Here is a 27,545-nt window from a genome sequence, read left to right on the forward strand (position 1 = left end):
AACCTGTGGGACTCGTTGCCAGGGGATTTTGTGAAGGCCAAAAGTATAATTGGGTTAAAAAAGAATTAGATATGTTCATGGAGGATAGGTCCATCAATGGCTATTAGCCAAGATGATCAGGGCTGGGCTAGGTAAACCATTTATCTGACATAGTATGGCCATTTTTGTTTGATACCTCAGCACTTCCATCAGAATTACTCACAGGCTGGGATTCATTTGCAATACTGGGATTGTCCTCTTGGTGCTGTGCACCAATGTTAACAGGTAGAGGTTTATTCTGATCTTGAGGTTTAAGGTATTGAACCTGTAAGTCATCTTCTGACCTGTCAGAGAAGTCTGTTCCTCAATAACTGAGGAATGTGTTCCTATTCTCACTTTTCTTGGGTTTCTTGTTGTTATTGGACTATCTATAGGCAAGTAATTACAAGACAGTAAGAGACTGCAAGGTAATACCCTTGCCCTTCCCTGTTGATCCTCTGGAACTGCTTTGCATACCATATGATCCCCTGTCTTTTTGGAAACAATGTGACTCTGCTTATCCCAGTAGGCTTTTAATTTTGCACATCCCCCATCTTCTGACAATGCAGGACAAGTACCCAATCTCCTGGGGTGACCTCTGCAATCACAGAAACTCTTGTTTCTGGCAACTGATTTTCTGGAGTTTTTATTTACTAATTCAGAAGTCTCTACAGCCATGGTTTACAGTTGTTCACATAATCATCCCAGTTCTCCAGTGATTCCTGATTCCCTGTTAAACCAAATAACGGCCGACAACCAAATATAAGTAGGGACTCTCCCATACAAAAAGTAAAATAAAGAAAATCCTGTTTCATTGTGTGTATAGTTATAAGCACACATGGGATGGTTTAAAGACTCTTACCAATTAGATTTCTGGTCTTCCATTTCCCTGGGAATGATACAGGGTTGCTCAAGAGAAAATCTATTGAGACTAGTTCAAATGGTTCTGTGGTACTAATAGGATGTAACAGGGCTTTGGTATGTTGGTACAATCTATGTGACAGTCATTGACAAACCTGAGTTACACATTGCTCAATATCCTTCTTCATTTGGGGCAATAGAAACAATCTCTAGCAAGGTCAATAAGTCAGTCAGCACCTAGGTGACCCATATTTTCATGTAACTCAACATAGACTATTTTCCTACTTGTACCATACTAAGGTTCCCCAGACTTTCTGGCCTTTAGAAGTTGTACCAACACATTCGTTTTTTGTTTGCTGAACATGAGGAGAAATCACTGACAAATAACTATGGAGGGTTGTGGGTACTCTGTCATCTGGCCATTCCAGACAATACTGTTGAACAACCTCTTCAATGACATTGTACCCAATGTTATCACCTTATGACTTTCCACCTTGTGAGCTGTGACCAGAATGGGGACTGTTAGCACCTTCCCTCCATTTAGCAGATGAAACTGTATTTAAACTCACCAGTCACAAGGAATAGAGGTGCCTTTAGTAACTGTGAGCCTCAGGCCTTGATCTACCTCATGCAACTCCATGAGCTCCCTTACTGATATATTACAAAGGTCCCTTTTTACCCATTGGCATGACACTATGAATCTCAGTGCACAAGAGGCCCACAAAGATGTTTCTTTAACTCCATTCAAAGTACACAAAACCATACACTTTTCCCTACTATGTGAGTTAGCCTAGCATGCTGCTTTGGTGACAATGAACGATTTCCTACTATCCCTTCAGGACTACAATTATACTCATTGTTTTCATTTCTCTGCTCAAGTACCATGATACCAGATTTCATCAGTTTAGTTCTACTAGTCACATATATCTATCATTTTCTTGTTTATTTTTGGTGACTGTCTCTCCATGGGACTTTTGGGGCTGGTAGGTCACTTGTGGTCCCTTTGGAGAGACGGGGTGTAGTTTTCCCTCCAATCCACTACTTTGGAGCCTCCTCATGAGATGACATCCATATTGGTAGCGCTTCTCTCTCCCACACTGAAAACAGTGGCTGCAGGTATCCCCTTTGTCCTTCTTCTGGCACTTGGGAGGAGCTCTCTGAGGATTGGAGTGGTCTCCTTCCGTCATGATGGGAGTGCCCTCAGAACCTCTTTGGTAGCAGTGATCTCCATTTTTATCTCTTACTTCTGCTAGACTGATCTTCAATCTCCAATCCCATCCATCAGGTTAGGACTACATTAAGATTTTTTTCTTATTAGTTGGGAAAGAGAAAAACAGCATGTTACAATTCTCAGTCTCTCCAACAAAACTTCATTTGTGACTGAACTTGGAGATAGGACAACATCACAATCTGAATGTTATTATTCCGCAGCCCAGTGGAGACTGAGTGGAGGAACATATTTTGCACCAGGAGTGGATCATCCTCAAAGTGGAATCAGCTTCCTGTAATGCAAACAATACTTTCTGTCACAAATCCAAAACATGTAACAGGAAATCCTGGGGTGTTTCTTTGAGTTCCTAGGACAAGATTATGATACAGTTCAGTTCCAGCCTTCTTTTTATAATAGGATCTCAATTCCCGTAAACTTTGGTAATCTCACGGTACTGTTTCCTTCCAAGTAACTCTGAAGACTTGTTGCAGGATAAATTGTTTTAACCACTGCCTTCACTGCTTTGGGTTCTGAACAGCTCCTTTGTAGTCCTGTTTCTATCTGATAGACTAGACTAGAAAAACTCAGCCCATCCTTCTGATTCAAACCTCCAATCTGTCTTGTCTCTTTTGAAATCTTTCTTTAGCAGGGTTTCACACCACTGAGCTCGTACTACTGTCACTTCCCTCATTGGGATTGCACAGTTTTCTGTTTCTTTTCCTAGTGGTAGAATGGTTATCTGCCTCATCCTGTTCCTTAGGTCCAGCAACAGAGACATGCCTTGATCTTCTAAACTAGCAACATCCTCATTGTCTAAGTGCTGATTAAAGAGCTAACTGGGACTTTCCTATAACTCTGCTTTGATTCTCCCCTGAAATGTTAAAGTGATCACAAATACTAAAGAGATCTTGACTCTATACCTGTTAAAATTGCCCCTCTAGCTGTAAACATAGATTTTTCCAGCTCAGCATCAGCTATCTTTATTTCCTGGGCTCAGTGTATCCCCCTGTACCACTCCCAGTTACAGCTGCTAGCTGTATTGCTTTTCTAGGCTCTGCTCTCTAGAGGGGTTGTTTTCCAACTCCTGGGGCCTGCAGCTCACAACCATCCTCTGCTACCAACATGTAAAACACACCTGAAACTCAGATTCTGTTCTTTGAAGGCCCAGGATTCTTTATTACTTCTGATAGTACAAACACCTGCAATATATAGCAGAGACACACTCCGAGGTCTGTATAGAACAAACTAAAATCTATACCCCTACACCACCACAACCCAAGACAGCAAGGGTAGGGACTAGGAAGTGTCTAGAAATTACAGCCTCTGGTGAACACAATAGGGGAGTGTCCAAAAAGTTCAACCACTGTGAAAACTTCCATTATCAATGTACGATATTAGCACTCCCTTTTGTTTACACTTTAATAGAGGAAAGAAAGAATATGCAACTCATTATTGTTATTCCCCATTCTCACAAATGTACATACCTTAGCAAGAAGTTCATCAATTAAACCACATTGCCAGAAGCAGGGAATGAGCGTCAGGGGATGGATCACTTGATGATTATGTGTTCTGTTCATTCTCTCTGGGGCACCTGGCACCGGCCACTGTCGGAAGACAGGCTACTGGGCTAGATGGACCCTTGGTTTGACCCAGTAAGGCCATTCTTATGTTCTTATTGGTTGAAAGTTGTCAAAAGTGTATTATGTCTTGTGACAATTTGTGACTCACCACTCCAGTGCCTCCTGCTGGCTGTCATGGGGATTAGCTCTTCTCACCAGAGCACCATCTCGCTGCCATCATTTCTACTCCCATCATTTCTACATGCCACTCCCAGGACTGTGGCGTCCTCTTCATGACACAATCCTCTGGCTGTGCCACACTCCGTGTTCCCCCATTCCGAGGGACAGTATCAAAGTTCCTCAGTCCAGCCATTTCCTCAGTGGCAAGTGTGTGTTGGGGGACGGGGAGGAGGACTCAGGGCTGCCCAATACTCCCAGTTCCCAGCCCAGGATCTCTGTAGATGGCCACTGCTTGCACCGTCCCCTCCAACTCCTCAGTAGATTTCCCTAGACCACTTCCCCATGGCCCCAGAACCCTCTTTGTCCTTGCCTCAGGCCCTCAGCCTGCAAATCCCTGCAGCCCACCAGGAGCTGCCTTTAGCTCCCTGGGTCTCTGCCTGCAGCACTACTCTGTCCAGGGTGTTTGCTGCCTTCAGCCTGCAAGGCAGCTAGTCCATCTCCCTCCTCAAGCTCCAGGGAGTTACTGAAACTGCTCTGTTCTGCAGACCTTCTTAAATGGGCCAGCCTGGCCCTGACTGGCTGCCTCCTGCACAGCCTCCCAAGGGCTCTATTAACCCCATCACAGACCCAAATGGGCTAGGTCAATGCTTAGCTTTGTATTATTATTTACTTGTTTCTGGTTCCTTTAGTACTATTTTTTAACACAGAAAAATCTCCAGTCACTGGCTGTACAATACCAAAAACATAATTAAACTATTACTAGCATGATTTATTTAGACTCATAGACTTTAAGGTCAGAGGGGATCATTGTGCTCATCTTGTCTGACCTCCTGCCACAGAACCTCACCCACCAACTCCTGTAATAGACCCCTAACCTCTGGCTGAGTTACTGAAGTCCTCAAATCATGGTTTAAAGACTTCAAGTTACAGAGAATTCACCATTTACGCTAGTTTAAACCTGCAAGTAACCCGCACTCCATGCTGCAAAGGAACAGGAAAAAACCCAGAGTCTCGGCAAATCTGATACAGCGGAAAATCCTTCCCAACACCAAATATGGCAATCAGTTGTGAGCAAGACCTCCAGGCAGCTATCTAGGAAATAATTCTCTGTAGTAACTCTGAGCCCTCTCCATCTAATGTTCTGTCTCCTGTCATTGAAATTGGCAGCTGCAGATGGGCCACATGCCATTGTAGGAAGTCCCATCATACCTTCCCCTCCATAAATTTATCAAGCTCAGTCTTGAGGCCAGTTAGGTTTTTTGCCCACACAGCTCCCTTTTGAAGGCTGTTCCAGAACTTCACTCCTCTGATGGTTAGAAACCTTCACCTAATTTCAAGCCTAAACTTGTTGATGGCCAGTTTATATTTACAATGGCACTCAACTTAAATAACTCCTCTCCCACCCTGGTATTTATCCCTCTGATGTATTTATAGAGAGCCATCATATCTCCCCTCAGCCTCCTCTTGGTTAGGCTAAACAAGCCAAGCTTTTTGAGTATCCTCTCATAAGGTAAGTTTTCCATTCCTCAGATCATACTAGTAGCCCTTCTCTGCACCTGTTCCAGTTTGAAATCATCTTTCTTAAACACCAGAAACCAGAATTGCACACAGTATTTCAGATGAAGTCTCACCAGTGCCTTGTATAATGGTACTAACACTTCCCTATCTCTACTGGAAATACCTCGCCTGATGCATCTTAACATTGCACTAGCCATTTTCATGGCTGCATCATACTGATGGTTCATAATCATCCTGTGATCAATCAATACACCCAATTCTTCTGTCACTTCCAACTGATAAGTCCCTAGCTTATAGCAAAAAATCTTGTTGTTAGTCCCTAAATGCATGACCTTGCACTTTTAAATTTCATCCCGTTTCTATTACTCCAGTTTACATCCGGATCTTCTTGTGTGATATTCTGGTACTCTTCCGTATTGGCAATACCTCCCAACTTTGGGTCATCCACAAATTGTATTATATACTCTGCTTTTTTGTTTCAAGGTCAGTAATAAAAATGTTAAATAAAATTGGTCTCAAGACCAATCCCTGAGGAACTCCACTAGTAACCTCCTTCCAGCCTGACAGTTCACCTTTCAGTATGATCTCTTGTAATCTCCCCTTTAACCAGTTCCTTATCCACCTTTCAATTCACATATTAATCCCCATCTTCATCAATTTAATTAATGATTTTTCATGTGGAACTGTATCAAATGCCTTACTGAAATCCAGGCAGATTAGATCTACTGCATTTTTTGTTTCTGAAAAATCAGTTGTCTTCTCAAAGAATGAGACCAGGTTGGTCTGGCACTATCTGCCTTTTGTAAAACCATGTTGTATTTTGCCCCAATTACCGTTCACCTCTATGTCCTTACTATCTCTTTCAAAATTTGTTCCAAGACCTTGCATACAACTGAGGTCAAACTAACAAGCCTGTAGTTTCCTGGATCACCTTTTTTCCCTTTCTTAAAATTAGGAACTATATTAGCAATTCTCCAGTCACAGGGTATGAGCCCTGAGTTTACAGATTCATTAAAAATTCTTGCTGTTGGGCTTGCAATTCCATGCGCCAACTCCTTTAATATTCTTGGATGAAGATTTGGGTGAAGATTATTGGATGAAGTTTGAGTTTGACTTCCACGTCAGATGTGGTAATTTCTACTTTCATATCCTTATTCCCATTAATCACCCTGCTACTACCCCTAAACTCTTCATTAGCCTCATTACAAACTGAGGCAAAGTATTTGTTCAAGTATTGGGCCTTGCCTAGACAATCTTTAATCTCCACCACATCCTCAGTGTTTAGCAGTCCCATTTCTTCTTTCCTTCTTATTTATATGGCTATAGAACCATTTACTACTGGTTTTAATTCCTTTTGCAAGGTCCAACTCCGCTTGGCTTTTGGCAGTTCTCACTTTTTCCCTACACTTTCTGGCCGCCAAGAGGTAGCTTTCCTTTTTTATCCCTCCCACCATCCATTTCTTGTAGGCTTTCTGCTTTCTCTTAATAATCTGTTTGAGATGCTTACTCATCTAGCTTGGTCTGCAACCCTTCCCTATATATTTTCCCCCCTTGATTGAGTACAGGGTTCAGATAGCTTCTGCAACTTTGACTTAAAATAATTCCAAGCCTCCTTCACCTTCAGATCATAGAGTTCTTCAGTCCAGTCCACTTCCCTAACTAATTCCTTTAGTTGGTTAAAGTTAGTTCTTTTGAAATGAAGGACCCTTGTTGTAGATCTATTTTATTCTTCCATTTAGCACGTGATCACCCAAACCGAAGTTGTCCTCTACAACCAATTCTTCTATGAGGGCCTCACTATTCACCAATACCAAATCTAAATGGCATCACCTCCTGTTGGTTCAGCAACTGTCTGGTGAAGAAATCTGTCAGTTATCACATCCAGAAAAATCTGGGACCTACTGTTATTAGTATCACTTGTCATCCAATCTATATCTGGGAAGTTAAAGTCTCTCATAATCACACAATCCTCAGTAATATTTATTTCATTAAAAACATGAAAGAGGTCTCTATCCATATCAAAATCAGATCCTGATGGTATGAAGCACACTCCAGCATAATCCTAGGGGAAGCTCTAATAGCTTTCTTTTCCGAAGTGATTTTGGCCCCAACAGATTCTATCTTTTGCATTCCATCACTTCTCTTTACAGTCTACTTCATCGTTAATATCCAATCTTTTTCCACCACATTTGCCTTTATTTTTGTCTTTCCTGAATGGCATACCCTTCAATATCTGTACTCCAGTCATGAATACTATTCCACCATGTTTCTGTTATGCCTATAATATTTGGTTTCACTTCCTGCACCAGTAGTTCTAGTTTCTCCATTTTGTTACCAAGGTTCCTTGGTGTAATTGTTGCTGCTTGGCTTCACCTACTTTCCTTGCCCGATTGGGTATATTCTACTGCCAGAGTTGCCTATCTGACTCGTATCAGCACTATCCTTCCTCTTAATTTCCATTCTCTGACCCACTGCTGTTCCTTTCTCCATTCTTGTATCCTTTCTCACTTGATTTTCCTCCCTCTCAATGTTAAAATCAGGCATGGAGATTACATGAGCATCTCCCAACTCTCTCCACCAAGTTACTAGTTTAAAGCTCATTTAATGTGCCATCCTAAATGTCTGTTTCCCTCCCTACTAATGTGGAGTCCATCCCACAAGAACTGTCCTCTGTCCATGAATGCCTCCCAGTGGTCAAACCTCCTAAAGCCCTCCTTATAGCACCACTGCCTGAGCCATCAGTTGATCATCATAATATTGTCTTGCCTTCATTCTCTTTCTCCATGGGCAGTGGGTGAACCCCCACGCCCACTTATAGAAGGTTAGCGTGCTGGCATCGCCCAAGGCCCCACCCCTGGACGCTGGAGCCCCGAGCCCTCCCCCCACCCTACGACTGGAGGAGTAGGATTTCAGTAGGAGTTGATCTTGCTCAGTATCTCGTGTCCTCAGCACTTTATGTGATAAGACCAATATTTGAAAATGAATGGAGATGTTTCCCTATGCATCTATGAGAGAGATATTTTATTGTGAGATGGAGTCAATGGTATAACCCACCCCAAAGCACTCGAACACCCACATGCAACAGGAATATTATACCTCTTGTACCTTATATTTCTCCATAACCATCAATGTTCTTACATTTCTTTTCTACAGCAGGAGTATATAAAAATATCACATAGGAAAAGAAATTTGTCAAGATAGTTGTCTACAGTGCAATAAATAGTTTCATTACACTGACCACTAGTTGCTCCTTACATTAAAAGAATGGCATTTGTGCTTTGCAACTTGTCAACTTATTATTGTGCTTCAGTTGATGAGTTTTGCACTTCTAAGATTCATAGATGTTAAGGCCAGAAAGGACTATTATGATCATCCAGTCTGACCTGCATAACACAGGACAGTAATTTTTGCATCAAGCCCATATGCTCTGCCCCAATCAGAAGTTATCTTTTAGAGGAAAAAAAAATCAATTTCAATTGAAAGACTTCCAGTGACATAAAATCCACCAGATCTCTAAGTAAATTGTTACAATGACTAGTTATCCTGATTGTTAAAAATGTGTACCTTGTTTCAAGTCTGGATTTTTCCAGTGGCATCTTCCAGAAACTGGGTCTTGGTATGCCTCTGTCTGCCAGATTAAAATCTTGAGATGCTTTTGTCTACAATCAGAAATCTTCCCCTCATATAGGTACTCAAAGACTATGATCCAGTCACCTCTTATCCTTCTCCTGGATCAGGGATCGGCAATCTTTGGCACACAGCTTTCCAGGGAAGCGGAGTGGGCCGAAGGATGTGCTGGCTGCTGCTTCCCACAGCCCCCGTTGGCCTGGAGTGGCGAACCATGGCCAGTGGGCACCACGATCAGCCGAACCTGTGGATGCGTCAGGTAAACAAACTGGCCCAGCCTGTCAGGGTGCTTTCCCTGGCGAGCCGCATGCCAAAGGTTGCTGATCCCTGTCCTGGATACACTCAATAGACTGAACTTTGTTAGGCTCATGCTCTGGTAGTTCTTCTTTACACTCTTTACAATTTGTCAACATATTTTTTAAAATGTGGACACCAGAACTGGAAAAAGTGTTCCAGTAATGGTCTCACTAATGCTATATACCGAGGACTAGAAATAAGGTGCACATATATTTATACAAGTTTGAAAAAACAGCATTAAACCTAAGGATAAAAAAACTAAATGTATCACATCTCTGACAAGTTTTATAATATATATTTCAAACTTGTTAATACCACAATAACTCTTACTCTCTTATTACAGTGAACTGTGATCTTTTGTGTCTTAAACAGAGATAGACCAAAACCCAAAGCACTTATCTCAACACTTTGAACACTGGTGGGTTGCATAAAAAATGGCACTTGGCTTAACTCAGAATTACTCTAAATTGCACCACCTGCTAATGGGGTCATTATGGAAGCTGGTGATTGACCAGTTCCCCAGTCATGCCCCTTTTTCCTAAGCTATACCCCCTTTGCTGGCCCTATATCACCTGAATGCTCCCCATTCCAGAAGAATCCTCAGGCAGTTGGCTTAGTGGTTAAACATATGTCTGAAGCGATAGCTTGAGCAAGTTGTCTTGCAAATGAAATACATCTTGACATATGAAAAATACACCCATATTTTCTCATATAAGAAGTTCTAATGCTAGTAGTTGCTTTTTACAAAGGTATTTTTCTACAGTTACACTGCAAAAATTACCTTGTTAGGAGATATTTTTTGATGTAATCTTTTCTATCCCCTATTATTTTATCTTGACAATACTTTTCATGCTTTATTGACTCCTACTTTTGGGCACTGAGAATTCCTGTTTGTAACATAAGAACATAAGAACAGCCGTACCGGGTCAGACCAAAGGTCCATCTAGCCCAGTATCTGTCTACCGACAGTGGCCAATGCCAGGTGCCCCAGAGGGAGTGAACCTAACAGGCAATGATCAAGTGATCTCTCTCCTGCCATCCATCTCCATCTTTTGACGAACAGAGGCTAGGGACACCATTCTTTACCCATCCTGGCTAATAGCCATTTATGGACTTAACCACCATGAATTTATCCAGTTCTCTTTTAAACACTGTTATAGTCCTAGCCTTCACAACCTCCTCAGGTAAGGAGTTCCACAAGTTGACTGTGTGCTGCATGAAGAAGAACTTCCTTTTATTTGTTTTAAACCTGCTGCCTATTAATTTCATTTGGTGACCCCTAGTTCTTGTATTATGGGAATAAGTAAATAACTTTTCCTTATCCACTTTCTCAACATCACTCATGATTTTATATACCTCTATCATATCCCTCCTTAGTCTCCTCTTTTCTAAGCTGAAGAGTCCTAGCCTCTTTAATCTTTCCTCATATGGGACCCTCTCCAAACTCCTAATCATTTTAGTTGCCATTTTCTGAACCTTTTCTAGTGCTAGAATATCTTTTTTGAGGTGAAGAGACCACATCTGTACACAGTATTCAAGATGTGGGCGTACTATGGATTTATATAAGGGCAATAATATATTCTCAGTCTTATTCTCTATCCTCTTTTTAATGATTCCTAACATCCTGTTAGCTTTTTTGACTGCCTCTGCACACTGCGTGGACATCTTCAGAGAACTATCCATGATGACTCCAAGATCTTTTTCCTGACTCGTTGTAGCTAAATTAGCCCTCATCATGTTGTATGTATAGTTGGGGTTATTTTTTCCAATGTGCATTACTTTACATTTATCCACATTAAATTTCATTTGCCATTTTGTTGCCCAATCACTTAGTTTTGTGAGATCTTTTTGAAGTTCTTCACAATCTGCTTTGGTCTTAACTATCTTGAGTAGTTTAGTATCATCTGCAAACTTTGCCACCTCACTGTTTACCCCTTTCTCCAGATCATTTATGAATAAATTGAATAGGATTGGTCCTATGATTGACCCTTGGGGAACACCACTAGTTACCCCTCTCCATTCTGAGAATTTACCATTAATTCCTATCCTTTGTTCCCTGTCTTTTAACCAGTTCTCAGTCCATGAAAGGACCTTCCCTTTTATCCCATGACAGCTTAATTTACGTAAGAGCCTCTTGGTAACTAATAATTTACCACTTGAGTGGGTAAATTCCCAGTCACTAAACCTGATATGGTAGCTACAGACAGTTGTGTGGCTAGAGATGAGATGCCTTGGCAGCTCTGTACTGCCTTTACAATGGGATCTGCTAAACACTTGGAAAGAAGTGTGTACTGCTGCCAAAGCAGAGGGCTGAGAGTCAGTCACTAAGGCGATATTCACACTACAGACTTCTGCTGGCATAGCTATGTCAGTCAGGGGTGTGAAAAGGAGTTATCCCTGACAGGCACAGCTATGCTGGCAGAAGCCCCTAGCATATACCCGCAAATCTGTGCCTTTACTGGTATAGATTGTTTCACTTATGGGGGTGGTTTTACTTGACCAATACAAAGTGCAGCTTTACTGTTATAGCTCCATTCACAGAAGCTTTTGCTGCTTTTACAGATCCAGACTAACACGGCTACCCCTCTGATAATTCACAGAACCAACATAGTGTACCAATATACCCATACCAGTAAAGTGCTCATAGTGTAGATACAGCCTACATTCTATTTACAGCTTTGCCATTTGAGCTGTGTGATCTTGGGTTATTTAATCTCTTGTGTCTCATTTTACCCATTTGTAAAATGGGAATATCCTCTCACAGTATTGTGAGGCTTAAGTAAAACACTTTGAAGTGTAAAATACGTATACATTTCCTCCAATTGCACCAGTAATGCCAGTTTTTAATCATCTGCATTTGTTTTGGTTCTGTGTGATGGCAAACACACTGTCAGTGCTAAACAAATAAATAAATGATAGTGATGCAGAACTATTAATAGGAATAACAGCCATAAAAACAAATGAGAAGGATTCTGAGGAAAAGCATGTCTATGTATTTTGGCATCTAAGAGCCTTCCTGGGAATTCGTTTGCAATGCAAAGTCTCTAGCCTCAGTTTTCAGAAGAATTAATAATCGACTAGCTGAATCAAGTGCAGTACCAGTGTCCAACCACATGCAAACTACCAAGAAGATTAGCAAACAATATTTGTGGTTTAGAATGTTATGTGTCATGGCAATATGGTTTTAAAGTAAGAGGGGTTCTGTGAAAATGGTAATTTATGCTGCTGTTTTGGCCTTTCTGCAATATAAGTATTGACTGATTTATTGTTTTTTCTTTAAGAAATAATATTAACAATTACTGCATCAATATATTACAGCATCAATATATTTCTTATCTTAACCCATACTAAATATTTTGTTTCTCCTCTGAAGCCATATAAGACACGTGTTTTTGGACAAGACCCAGCCCAAGCTATATCTACTTTGCACCACCAGAGCAGCACAAAGGGACTTTCCAGTCGATATAATGGCTGTTAGGATTCCCCCTCTGTAGGGGAATACCTGACTGGCATAGAGCCTGCATAGCTTCCTCTATGCTCCCCTTCCAATCCCTCCCCAGCACAGGACATCTTCCAGAGGTGTGAGGGAGCATAATGGAGAGTGCTTTGCTCCCATGAACCCTGCCAGATTAATGCCCCACAGGAGGCTGTTTCAAGGCAGTGCAAGTTAAAGCAGCATGGAGGTTGCCCTGACTTCTGCCAGGGAACAAAGAGGCACCCAGGTATCCCATAGCCTGGGGCAGTGTATGGATGTCATGAAGGATACATATACACCACAAATGAAGCTCTGATTGCAGTACAGGTAAGTTTTAATTTAGCTGGCACAGGGAACAGTAGTGAGTACATGGTGGCACATGCCTCAGTGCAGGCTGACTGCCGGAATACAAGCCTACTGCAGACCTTGGTACATACTCACATAGCTGGGCCACGCTAGGGTCCATGCTACTGTGCCTTCATTGCTTTTATACCCACACCAATTAGATGAAAGCTAGCCCAGTTATGCCTACCCATACTACAACTGCACCTTCATTTGTAGTGTAGACGTACTCTGGCCTAAGCCACCTTTGCTGCCCAGTGCACTGAGCAGAGTTGTGGCACATTGGAGGACATGAGCCTTTGTCTCTCTATGTAATAAATCAGAATGCAAATTACAAGATAATACATTTAAATCATGAGGAGATACTTGAGTCAAACATGCATGCTTGACTTCCCACAACCTCATTTGGAATATGCTTATAAACACAGGATCCAGTGCTCCCTCTTTCTCCTTATATGTAAATAAAATAGCATGCCCCCCTTTCCATAGAGATCACATAAACTTCCTCTCTGCAACTCTTAGTCTGGGGTTCACAAGTCAGAAGGGGCATTGTTTGGACAGGGTGGAGAGAAGCTGGAAATAGCTATTCTCCATAACTAGGGCCCTACCAAATTCACATTCCATTTTGGTCAATTTCATGATCATAGGATTTTAAAAATAGTAAATTTCAGGATTTCAGCTATTTAAATCTGAAATTATACGGGTCCTGACCCAAAAAGGAGTGTGTGTGGGGGGAGAGGTCACAAGGTTATTGTAGGGGTGGATGCGTTACTGCTACCCTTACTTCTGTGCTGCTGCTAGTGGCGGCACTGTCTTCAAAGCTGCCTTCCACCCTTACTTCCGTGCTGCGGCCTGCAGAGCTGAGCCCTAAGTCAGCAGCTACCACTCTCTGGCCACCCAGCTCTGAAGGCAACAGCACAGAAGTAAAGGTGGCATGGTATTGCCACCCTTATTTCTGCACTGCTGCTGGTAGGCCACTGCCTCCAGAGCTGGGTGCCTGGCTAACAGCCGCTGCTCTCCCGCCATCCAGATCTGAAGGCAGCGCAGAAGCAAGGGTGGTAATACTGTGACCCTCCTGCAACTCCCTTTTGGGTCAGGACCTCGAGTTTGAGAAATGCTGGTCTCCCCTGGGAAATCTGTATAGTATAAGGTAAAAGCACACAGAAGACCAGATTTCAGTGGGGAGACCAGATTTCATGGTCTGTGATGCATTTTTCATGTCTGTGAATTTGGTAGGCCCCTTTCCATACCATGCTCTATTCCTTACCCTGAGGATTTTTGCCACACAATGTGGCTCCTAGAATCAGTAACTCCCCTCTTTTTGAGGGGTTCAGCACATAATGCAGGGAAGGAGGGTGGAGTTCCAGCAAAGACAGCAAGTTTCCAAAGTAGCTGTGATTGCAACCAAGCATGTACATTATCGCTCAAAAAATCCATGAGCTGAGTTTCCATACATGAATTTCAAAGTTTTTAAATATTTATTGCAGTTCTATTCACACATTACTAAGCCAAAACAGTAAGATTTCTATGTGCTCCTCCCATTTTATAACATAGCAGCAGGTTATGTTCATCTGCACAGATTAAAGCAAGATACGTAATACTTCACCAGACCACTGCTGGAAAGGTTGTAAAGTAGTGCCAGAGTCAGGAATAGCTCAACATTCAATCTTCTAGGATCACATGGGGATTGTTTTGCAGAAGGGCATCAAGTTTTTCTTTCATTTTCTTATGCACTATTAAAAGATAATGAAAACAATAAACCAGTCAAATCAATGATTAGAGTTCACGTCTTTCTATTGCAAAACAATGCCCATTGTGATGACAGAATGATTTAACTTTGGGCTATTCTTGTTCCGTGTGGCCAGACTCTGGCACTATTTTACAACCTTTCCCCTGCAGTCTGGTGAAAACTTGGCTCCACTAATGCCAAAGGCAAAAGTCTCATTGACTTCAGTGGAGCCTGGATTTCATCCATACTGTATACCGTGTGTATAATTATAAACACTGAGGAAGTATGAGTGTTTCTTTTACTGTTTACATTTTGGTTTTAAGGCGTGTACAAATAGCTGTGGAAATAGTGAGAGCACTACATATATCTTAAAAGAGTACATTAAATTTCCAGCAGTGTCAGTATATATTTCAGCAGGATATTTTTGATTATTTAGTTTACATAAGTCTTTTTATTGCCTGTTTTGTGATATTTTGCCTTGTTTCTGGGTGGAACTAAAGCATTTGAGTCTTAATGCATGCTTTGGTTTCCAGTCCAATTTTTTAAATTGTTTGCATAGTTTCGGTTTCTTGTAGGATGAGTTTTGTCCATACTTTTGAAAGGCAGCTGCTGCCGCCTAATATTTAGAATGCCTAATTTAGAAGTTCAAAAGAGAGTGTGTGTTTGTATGGAATGCTGGTGTGGCAGGTTAATGCTCCAGAGGAATTCTAACTATTTACTGACAGCTGAGGTGACTACAAATCTATCCAGCTTGAAAGGGATCTTGTCATGCATCTCAGATAAGAGAGAATGGCATGGGTGTTCAGTAATTGTGTTCTGGAGAAAGAAGAGATATATTTTGTGTCAGACATGTAGTGTGAAAAATACATTAATTTATATTTGTTCATAGTGCTCCGAATGTGTTCGGGGCCTCATGGAATATAAAGACAGGCATATTTCAAGTCCTGAAGAATTTACAGACTAATGAGAGACATGATGCAACAAGTCAGTTACCAACAATAGGCGTGGTAACAATAGAATAGACAAATGAAGACTGCAAAATTAAGGGTCACACAGTCACTTAGTTGTCTTGCACACCTCTCTTTCCAAAATATGTACTCCCTCCGTACAGAATATTCCACCCTCAAGCCAATGGAATTACCTTTCAGGGCAAAATGCCTTCAGGGCAAAATCTCGCCCATCTGTCTCTGGACTCCAACATGATCCAACCCCTCCCCCACACCTGTCCTCCATCATCAAACTACCTTCTGGCCTCACACCAGATGGCGACTCTAGGCCTGTCATTCTGTGAACACCCTGCACCTCCCCAGAGAGTCTGCACCTCCTTGATGATCACACACTTGAATTCCAGGAGTAGAAAATCACTTTGAAGAATACTAGTATTTGCTTTTCTGTGCAAAAATAGGAGTCTGATCTTGCTCCTATTGAAGTCAGTAGCAAAACTCCCATTGATTTCAATGAGAGCAGAATAAGGCTGTAGCTGGACATATTTATTGCCATCTTGAAGGTTTAGGAGGGAATGACTGTCACTGATTTTTCTCTCTACTGGAATAAATAATAAAAATATTGGCTAATAATTTCAGCAAAAATGGTTACACGTGTCTGGTCTATAAAGGATATTAAGTGTGTAAACCTCTGGTTATTTTTAATTCTACATACCGTAGGTAATGGATCACTTAAAACTATTCATGTGCTCCCTGGAGACCAGATAAATAAAATAATTGAATAAAAACACATGTATCTGCCTAACTGCCTCATTTCCCACTATTGTATGCAGTGTTGCTGTAGTCATGTCGGTCCCAGGATATTAGAGACACAAGAGTGAGTGCGGTAATATCTTTCATTGTACCAACTTCAGTTGGTGAGAGAGACAAACTTTCGAGCTACACAAAGCTGTTCTGCAGGTATGACCCTCTGTGTAGCTCAAAAGCTTGTCTCTCTCACCAACAGAAGTTGGTCCAATAAAAGATATTACTTCACTCACTCACCTTGTCTCTCTCACTTCCCACTAGCTAGTTAGTGAATTAAAAGGTCATTCATTCGCCTGTAGCTAAGCTGAACATAAGAAGTGTTTTGGACCTGGGGACAAGTCTAGTGACAGAAATGGAGGGATAGATTTCCTTAAGGACTGAAAAAGTGACCACTTGAGATGAGCCTGAACAGTAAACTTCTAACGCTTGGTGGAGAGGGGGTTGGATTTGCGGCTTTTGTTTGACCCATTCCACAGAGATATACCTGTGAAATTCATATCTACTGCAGGTCCTTAGCCCCCTTCCCTAGAATTGTGGGGATATTTTAAACCAGTGTTTTGGTTCAGACTCATAGCCAATGAGTAATCTATCGATCTACTCCAGATAGTTAAATAAAATGTAAAACTATTATTTTCTCTGTCAATAAATAGAAAAGTGAGCAGCATGCTATTGTCATGTGATTTAAGAAATTATTTGTCACTTTTCTATATCTTTGAAATAAGAATCATCCATTTTAAATGTTTTTGTGTCATTTCTACAGCTATGAGTGAACGTAGTAAAAAGAAAGCAATTACAGTACTTGTTCTTGGAAAACTATCATATGTTAAAGCAATATGGATTGTAAAACTACAGATATGACCAGTAAAACAATTTGCAATCGATAATTTGATTCATAGGTGAATTGCCTGCCGATTAGCTACCACTATGAGAACATTGTTTTAGACAAGTAGGTAGTGTGCTATAAGAACTTCTTATTAAGAAGGTTATACATGCCATTTTTTAAAAACTTCAGAACCCGGATCTTTTAGCTTGCAGCTGTTCTTTGAGAAACTTGGTCTTACTCTGAAACTCTGGCAAAAATGTACTGTATGTGGAATGCCACAGGCAGAGTTTTCTGAGAAATCTTAAATGATACTTCCATAGCATAGATAAATAATTCTAATGGAAAAGCACTCAATGCCCTTACCTGTTCTTCAGGTGGTTATTTATCTCACTCCTCTCGCTTTGCTTTAATAAACTGAAACCAGCCTGGAGCTGTTTGATTCTCTAAGAATGCCTGCTAGCACAACAGGTACATGAAAGGAGACCTAAGGGGAACAAAGGAAGGGATAGTCTCCAATAGGTTTTTACATTTTTCCTGATGCAAGAAAAATAATTTAGAATCTGTCTGCTAGATCATACAAAATGTAGATGAGAGACTGTCACTCCTGATAAAATGGGAGACAACAAAAGGCCTTTGGCTTGAGTTTAATTAGAAATGGGTCCAAATCATAACTCTGTTTCCAAATATCCCTGGGTATTAGGAAGGTTTAGATCTGGAATCACACTTTAAAGTGTGATCCTGACACATATCTAGTTATGATGCTGTGATGACTTTCTCTGTGTACTGTGCCTTTAAATCTCTAAAAACCCAGCCTGTGTGATAAGATCACAGCTGTTTTATTGCAGCCTGTTACAGGACAGAAACACAGGGCCTAATTCTCCTCTCATTTACTCTGGTATAAGTCTGGAATGATTCCATGGAGGTCTGTGGAATTATACCTATATAAAATGATGTCAGTGAGAGGACAATGAGGCCTACACACTGCTCTTGCATGTAGAATATACTTTTGTTTTTTATGGCTATTTTCCATGATCTAAACTGTCATTCAGACTGAAAGTATAAAATTATTCTTATGCATGGAAAATTGTAAGAGGGTCCATCTGTAATTTTAACTCTACTCCTGACTAAGTCTGCCTTCCTCAAATGTCACTAACCAATGACAGCCTTGGTGATATCACTAATCTTCTTCCAGGCCTCAATCCTGCAAAATGCTCTACTCAGGAAGCCTTCAGTCCCCTCACTGTGACTAGGCACCCCTCCTTGTAGCGCCCTACTCTGGTAGGCTGTGGCACAACCAGTGCACCTGCCTCAGTCTTTTATTCATATAGAGTGCCACACTCCACAGATTCTTCATAGTAAAATCATGCTTCTCAAAACCCTGAAGAAAACCAGGTTACAATGCAGCGGCTTCTCAATCCCATTCAAAGATCAACATTCCAAGGTTACCCACCTGAGAGCCATTAACCACTATCTCATTCCTTTAGCCCATGTTCCAGGACCCTTGACTCCAAGCCTCCTCCCTGACAGTTCGAAGACCCACTTCTTACCCACAAGTTGTCTCCTGTAATCCTAAATCAGGTCTCCTGTGATGGAACTCCCCACAGCGTTCCACTCAGCCCAGCCTTTCTGCCTGTGAGTCCTACCATCACTATGGATCCCACCAGGGCTGACCCCTCTGGGCTCAGCTTCCTGCAGTCCTCCACTCAGGCCTGCTGCAAGGGGCTTCCCACAGTGTTCCACTTACCCATGGCTCCCTACCTTTGAGTCCTATACCTGCTCCTGGGATCCATCCTCCAGCATTAACCTTTTTGTTCTGACCTCAGCTTCTCCAAACTAGGCTGATTCTTCGCCTTGTTCCTAGGGGCCTGTGCCCAAGCTCTCCTTCAGCTCGGCAGGGAGTCCCCAGCTCTGGCCAATCCTTACCATAAACATTTTGCTCTTCCCAATGGTTCTCTGTACTGACTTTCATCACCATCTGCTGCTGCTGCTCCTCAGGTTTCCTCCTTCCTGTCTCCTGCCCCTTCTGACTTCCTTGATGGACCTTCTTCTCCACGGCCCAGGTGCTCTCTTTTAAGCCTAATTTGAAGTTTACTGACCAGTCATAGGTGCACTGTTCCTCTTCCCTCCTAAACAGGCAGTATCACCCTCAGAGAACTTCAGGTGGCTGTACACAGGCCTACTGGTCTGCCCACAAAGACCAACTTGCAAGAAAGGACATCAGATATGCCAGATATGCCAGAATTCAGCTGCTAGACCTGGGTTCTAGCATCTCCATACATCAGAACTCAGACTTGAAGTTCAGCTGCGGTGGGGGATAGAGACCGCCATGGTGTCAAGATGTGTCTGTAGCCATCCCTGTAAAAATTCACCTAAGTTTGTCCAAGTCTCTTAAAAATCTCAGTTCACACATGCTCAGGTTAGCAGCTAAGTTTCCTGAAGATTTCATCTGCATGGAGCATGCATAATTCCAGAGTTGAAGGAGCTGAACAGGACTTTCCCACCAATTGCTCCTCAATGGCGCCAAGCACTGAAACTGAAAGCAGGGAGACTGTCTCTCCTGTCCTCTCAATGCTCCCCCTGCTGGTGAACAGAAGAATGTCTCAAACGCAGAACGGAGAGGAATGGTGGCAGGGGAGGGGGCGAAGGGTGATGAGATGCCAGTGGGGAAGATGGGGTAGGAACTAAGGAAAGGCAGAAAGTGGGTTAGGAGCAGGAAATGTGAGAGGGGAATATGGGCAGGAAGGCGGGGGGGGGGGGTGGAGGGCAGAAGACAGAAGTGAGAGTAACAAGTAGGAGATAGGGCAGGAGACCTAAAAGATAGGAGCAGAGGGAGGGGGAACATGGACAGGAGTTGGTGGTGCAGCAGGAGCTGAGGTGGAGGCTAGGGCAGGAGTCAGGAGGGACACCAGGAGAGGGAATGGGGAGAAGGGGATAGGAAGAGGTTAGGGATACAGGAGCAAAAGTGTTGCACCACTGCAGTCTTCTCCCCTACAAAACCTGGAATTGAACCCAGGATTCCTGAGTCTCAACATTCCTTTGCTGTCTGTCAAGGACTGGCAAGTGTGTGTCTCCCTTGCCCTCTCATGGCAGGGCTACACAGAAGATAACAACCTTCTAATGCTACCGTTTATTCCATTAGCTCAAGTGGTAGAGGGCTGTGCTGCAGTCCCAAACTTGTTAATGACCCATGTGTTTAGGAAACACCTGAATTAAGATTGCCTGACCAATCTTAATGCAGACCCCTTGTGTGTATGCATTATGATACAGTCTTCCATGAAAATATACTGTTTTTCCTCAGGCCCCTGCCTCATTCCATTTCCTAACTTTTGAGTGTTCAGCTATGCAACTGTAATGTTCTTTTAACATAGGTTGTTTGGTTTTTATATTTATAATTGGGATATATGCCAAGGAACAGATTCCGTGCAATTATTATTTCTCCTGTGCCACTGGTGTGAATAGCACTTTATAGATGTAGCCCATAGGGCAAGCTTGCCTATTATATTCACTGGCTTGCCTTCATGATATTTAGCTGCTTTCATTATATTCAGCTGTAGCTGTAATGCAAGAAACTTGCAGGCCTGTATCCTGTAACACATTAGCTTAAGCATAAGCTAGCATAAGTGTGGTTAAGTAGGCTGTAACCCTGGGCATAGATAAAATGGCCTAACAGTTACCTTTATATTTTGGGAACTAAGGAGAGCTCACTCAACAGTAGGAGTTAGAATGTACCAGTAAATGCTACTATCAGGAACAGATAAGTGGTCATTGCAAATCTGCTTAAGCAAGGGGTGATGGGTATGAGAACGAGCTAAGATGGCAGTTATACATAGCAATATGTTAACCTATAGAATAAGTGCACCTCAGTATTATGTGGATGAAAAGGATACATTTGGGCATGGAAGACTGAGCATGAGTGGATAATGTTCAGGCCCTATAACAGGGCAGCTACCATGTGGTCTAGAGTTCTTTTCTAGGCTTCTTCCATCACTGTCTGCTTTCTATTACTTGACCCTTCAACTCATTGAGGAACTTGGCACTGGACACCATGGCATGCCAGAGACAGGGCTGGCCCTTTGTCTCTGACCACCAGGTCCTCAAGGAAGAGTGTGAGTATGCAATTCTAAGAGCTTATGCAAAGAATACTACCGCAGATAAGGTAGAGATAATTCAATATCAGGGTTATCGTGTGACTTGGGTCCTTTCTGGCTTTGTTCATTATTTTAATAAAGATATCTAAGGTTTTACTTTGCCCTCGGTGTGACCATTCTTGTCATCCACCCCAAGGCTCCTCACAAGATATTGAACTCCGTAGTTTTTTTTCTGCGTAGCCTGATTCTGCAGTAAGAACCTTGTCGCAGTCAGATTAATTGATCATCAGTCCAAACATTATTAACCTTAAAAAGGGTCAGGCAACATAGACAACGTAGACAAATATAAAATGGCAAAGTCCCTGCCTCGAAAAACTTACTGGCAAAATTAGAGCACTAACTACCAATGACAACGCACCATAATAGGTAGGTTACGAAAGATGGAAAGACAACAGTAAACAATGGAAAGGGAATACAGCTCTTGAGAGAGCGTTGTTTCCATGCAAAGCAGATTGTAGAAGTTGTTTTATTTTCTATATTTCTCTTTTTAGTAGTAGTTTGTACCAGAGCAGATATGAATGAGATGCATTTCCATACCTGTCACTGACATCCTTGACACTGTCTGCAAGATTACTGTATACACCTGTTAATAGGTATGAATATATGTTTCATTAAAAAAGAATGGAAAACTACTGGAAACTTGAACACAGCTGCTGAGACTTGTTGAGTACTCAGACCTATTTGGATATGATTTTATTCTCTCATGATGTTGCATTAGTAATATGCTTCAAAAGTGATTAAGTGACAAGACATTGCGTATGCTGGCTGACTAGTCTTAAGTAAAAAGCACTGTAGGAGGTTCTTTTTAAAATGTGAATGAGCTATTCTTGCCCCACCAGTTCTCCAAAGTACCTGTATAATTCTTTCTTAAATTATGTAATGCTCTTTCAAAATACAGACATTCCGGAGTCAGTGCTAATACCAAAGTATTACCCATCAAACTGAGATCTCACCAAAATTACTTCAAATTTAAATAGTTTTTTTAAGTAAAGTATGATCATCTAAGAGATACTGGGCTTGATTCTCCATTCCTGTACTCACAGAGGGGATGTGGAAAGGTGGCTCTAGGCTATGTATGCACTCCTCATATTATGGGCCCTTGATGGAGGTCCCAGTATATTTCAAACCCCATCTTCTGGACCCTGTTTCAGTGCTACTGTAAGGGCTTGTCGACAAGGCAAGTTTCTGTGCAGAAAGCCAGGGTGTCAATCTACAGCACACCTGCTTGCCACTCAGCAACATCCCATGTGGATATTGCTACCCCCCAGAGAAGTCCCAGAATGTGTCTTGTCTTACTACAAGTAGTAGATACACACTGTGGCTTGCCATGCAGTAAGTTGCTGTGTAGGCAAACCCTTAGGCTCTACTTGCCATTGCTTATGGGTCATAGGAAACAGACAGAGCGTAGCAGCTCTTAGATAAGTTTGCCCATTTCTGCTCCCTCAACAAACAGTGGCCTAACCTATTGGACTTTATTCTATACATATGCTGCCCCCAGGGGCCCTTTTAAATTACCTGGGTGGGCCACAGGGCTCCTAGGCACACGCGACCACTCCAGGGCCAGACTCCACGCTTTGGGGTGTCCCACAGATGTCCCACTTCCACCCTGGGTCCCATCCCCCCTAAGAATGGCCCTGGCCCTGGGGCCCGGAATTCCTGTCAGCAGGCCTGGCTGCCTCAGGCTAAGATTCATTCCCTGCACTCTGTCTATGCTTCCAGCTGACTTGGTTTGAATAGGTCAATTATGTTGAACTCTGGGTGCTACTAAAATACAAATAAATTCCCCTGCGAGGAGACCTGGAATGAGCATGGAATTCCATTGGGAATAAAAATGGGATTCCACATAGGCACAGAGGTCCAAGCTAGTGCATTTCTTTGCTGAACTGGGGCCCTGCTGTGTCCAATCTTGAGCTCCCATTCTCTGTTAACTTTCACATTGCAAACAGGGGTGTATACATTTTGTGATAGCAAAAAATGTCTACGAGAGCTCACACAGAACAGAGATTTAGATTTGGATTTTTAGATATAGGCTGCAACTGTGCTGTATTTACTATATATTAATTGATTGAAACAATAAATTTTAAATTTAAGAGATTTACAAAAAACCTCCACTAAAAATAGCAACTACCGCTTGGATAAACATCTCAGGATGTCCTAAAATGCCTTTTACGTATAGTTTAAAATTGATTGGATCTTTTCAAAAATGCCATTATAAAGAAGGGTTTTATTTGATTTATAATAAATATCTCTATTGCTGGAATTGTACAGTCAAATTAAACTGAACTAAGAAAAAAGAGCTTTGGAGAAAATAGTTGATTCCCAAAGGCCATGGAGCTTCTTGGTTATCTGTCAGCTAGTGGCATCGCAAGGCTCTGTTCCACTTTTTCAGCAACTGCTCACTATCTTAGCTCCCCTTGTCACCAGCCAGTGTCTTAGCCACCAGCCAGCTTGCTGGGTAGACTTGCTTCACTGCTGGTGATCATTTGGCTAAAGAGCACGGCACCAAACAACAGTGATTGCTTTAGGAATCCATACCCTGTAGAAAACACAAGGGTTTGCATTCTGCCTTGTTCCTGCACTGACACTCCCCAGATCAAAACATTCAAGGGCTGCCTGTGTGAAGGAACATTATGCAGTATTCAGCAATTGACGAGCTTGCTAGTGAAATTTCACCACTCTGTACATAATATAGATGGGGTGAAGCACAGAGATTTGAAAGTTAGCTGAGATGAGAAGGGTTACTGGGGGAGGGGGGGGAAGGAAGGACAGAAGGGGGCAAATAATAAACATCTTGGTGTTCTAACAACAACAGCACCAATTATCCACGTCCTCCCAAGTGTAACACGCTACTTTCCCACATAATAATCCTCCTCGTTTGGGAGATGACCAAATATCAAACTTGGTTCACCTAAAAAAGATAAAAAAAAATAATTTTTCACTATTTCACATCACAAGAGTCTAACTCCATTGCATCACACACCTTAGTTCCATCATGTAACTCACACAATATGTGTAATCTGGTTTACAATAAACTCAGCTATGCTTTTTTTTTTCTTTTCTTTTTTTTAAGAGGCAAGCAGACATATAGCTGCATGGGGGACCAAACGGTTAGACAAGCCATTAGAAAGAGACATCATGGAATGAAATCCATTGAAAACCATTGACATAAATGGAAACAGAATTTTATCCATAATTTTTTACAGCAGAAAACTATATAGAAATTCTACAATTAACAAGTCTGAATAAGGCTGCTTTGGTCTCCATGTACCATATTGCAAAGGTGCCACTTACATAATTTAATGAGAAACCACAAACTAAATAAATGTTGCAATAAAATGTAGAACCTTATAAATGTGAATGTCACTTTTCTTTATTTTTAAATAAAAACAGGTTCTGTTCTACCCTCTCTCTGACCCACACTCCTTTCCAACTCCCTTTTCATCACTGTTTAGTCCACTAGAAAATCTGGCATTGCCAAGTCTATTTTACATGAATGGCACTAAGATACCACGGTAATGGGTAGTACAGACAAGCCCTTAGTTAATTTTGCTCTTGTGGAAAGCAAAGGGGCTCCCATGCAGGATCTCAAGGTCACAGAAAAAGAAATTATTTTATATGGATTCCCCCCCCTCCAAAACGATAGTACTGGTATCCTCTTTTCCCCAAGCCTACTACACATAGTTTTACTCACACAAAATAGTCCGATTGGAATCAGTGGGACTACTCACATACTTCAAAGTAAGCATGTTCTTAACTGTTCTTTGAGCTTGAGACGATTCTCCCCCTTTTTTTTATTACCTAAAAAAAGCATGTAGTTTCCTAGTAGTACGTACACATTGGGCCAAATTCTGAGGCTCTTACTCCTTGTTCAAGAGTCAATGGGAGTTTGCTTGAGTTCGATCCTCAGAGTTTGGGCAGAGCCTGAGCTTGATATACAAAACTTCATATACAGTCTGTCAAAGCTGGTATGTCTACTGGTGCCACTAAGTAAACAGATGATGACCCTGAAGGCAAGAGCAGTAAATCAGTTACAGATTAGAGCCAGATTCAGTTATCTGGCACTCAAAGATGTTCCTAGTATAAGTGGCTGGGGAAAAATCAAATGTATACAGAAGGACAGACTCATATCAGAAAAGCCATTCCTCAATGACAATAACGATGCAACATAATTTTAGTAATTATGTGGGTTGCATGATAGCCTCACTGGATTACAGTTCAACTTTCAAAAATCCTAGAATAGCAGTGTGACATGCAGTCTGAAATAATATACTTCCGTAGGAATTTAATTTCTATTAAGTGTACTTGAAAAAATCTTCCTGATGAGCAACTTGATATTCACCCTGTTTATGAGTCCAAGACATGCTTAATTAAAGTAAATCTCAAGGCTAAGTTACGTTCTTGAAAGTGGTACTTTGGGGATCACAAAATATAAATTTACTAAGATGTAAAATATACAATTATTTGTGTATGTATCTTATAAGCCAGTTCGTGCTCCCACCTATCTCATTTTTTTCAGCTGCTGATTGTTTTAAAATCCATTTACAGTGCTGTTGAGCCTGAGTAAATTGCCTTAACTGTCATTTGAATAATGCGTAAAAACTGCCTACTAAAACTAAAGATATTTCATTAAATAGTCAAATCATTGTTTGCAAAAGGAGGGTGACATCAGAGACTGAGACATGGGTCATCTTGCCTAATGTTTGGAGCAGTCACTGGCAGCCAGGAATAGGCACCCATGGTCAGGGTCAGAGGCCAGATGCCAAAGTGAAGGGTCAGAGCTGAAGTCAGGAATCAGAGCTGAAGGTCAGAACCGGGTTATCTGGAGTGAGGCAAGGCTGGGGCAAAGGCAGGAGCAGGGCTAGCGCAAGGCAGGAGGAAGGCTGGGAACAAGCAGGAAATATTGCAGCTGTGGGTGAATGCTTTGATCCATCAGCCACTGAACTGCTGCTGTTTCTCGGTTTAAGAGCAGGTCTGCTAACTCTTCCCACCAATCAGGCAGCGTAGCCAATTAGGCAGCCTATTACAGACCAGCTGCGCTTGTTAGGTTGCCCAGCTATTGGCTCTGATGCAGGCTCTGCTTCCAGCCTGTCTGCGATGCAAGCCCTGATTCCTGACAGTAACACCCCTCCCCATTGGCCCCTGCTACAGGCCTCGGGCCTGGATTCTCAAGGTATTTCTTATGGAACTCTCAGTAGGTCCAGAGCATGGATATTTTCTACCAGTTCTCAAGAGTGCTTGCTGGACCATAGCCTTCCCACTCCACCAGGTAATGGACCCTTCCCCTAACTCAATGAGCATTGAGGATTCAATGGGCCAAGTATTCCTCTTGTCAATGGACTGTTATGTGTGGTGGTAGTGGTATGTAGCTGTTTAGGTATGAGTTCTCAGTGTAGGGTTTTAAAAGTGAGATGTAAAGACAGGGTGGATCTTTAAGAACTTGGGCAGCTGTAGCCCACTGAGTTTACCCATTCTATAATCTTGAAAGTGCCCAGATATTGGTAGCCTAGAATGGGAGATGGCCAACTTAATTTAAGGTTCTGGACAGAGAGCCACACCTTGTCCCTCTTAACCACATTGGGGGCAGCCTGACAATCTTGGTTCTCATGGTGTTTGTAGGCTTCTTTTGGAGGACTGCAAGTCTTCCTTTATCTCTTGGTGCATGCGGTTTATATGGGAGGGTGAATCTATGGTGGCTCATACTGGGGAAATCATAGAATCATAGAAGATTAGGGTTGGAAGAGACCTCAGGAGGTCATCTAGTCCAACCCCCTGCTCAAAGCAGGACCAACACCAACTAATTCATCCCAGCCAGGGCTTTGTCAAGCTGGGCCTTAAAAATCATAGGTAAATCTGGGTGAAAGAGGGGGATGAAAGCCATAGTTTGCAAAGAATGGACTATGTTGGGTCAAAGCATGGATTGCATTGTTATATGCATATTCAGCGCAGCACAGCAAAGGGAGCCAGTCACCCTTGTGGTAACTTAGAAAGCTATGAAGATACTGATTGT

The 27,545-nt window shown here is 42.0% G+C and overlaps 1 long non-coding RNA gene across 5 annotated transcripts in view; it reads right to left on the reverse strand.

The window, feature by feature from the left end:
• Window positions 1-27,545, reverse strand: part of LOC120389302 — a 40,001-nt gene that overhangs the window by 4,646 nt on the left and 7,810 nt on the right. For 3 of the 5 annotated variants that reach the window (XR_005590906.1, XR_005590895.1, XR_005590872.1), the window contains exons 2-3: window positions 17,754-17,874; window positions 14,543-14,820 (exon numbers count right to left, since the gene is read on the reverse strand). This is a non-coding gene — a long non-coding RNA (uncharacterized LOC120389302). Of the gene's footprint in view, window positions 1-14,542; window positions 14,821-17,753; window positions 17,875-19,313; window positions 19,960-27,545 lie in introns of those variants that run through there. The other 2 variants (XR_005590898.1, XR_005590886.1) reach the window with 2 other exon arrangements.

The sequence above is a fragment of the Mauremys reevesii genome, linkage group 1, assembly GCF_016161935.1.
Source record: "Mauremys reevesii isolate NIE-2019 linkage group 1, ASM1616193v1, whole genome shotgun sequence".
Classification (NCBI taxonomy): domain Eukaryota; kingdom Metazoa; phylum Chordata; order Testudines; family Geoemydidae; genus Mauremys; species Mauremys reevesii.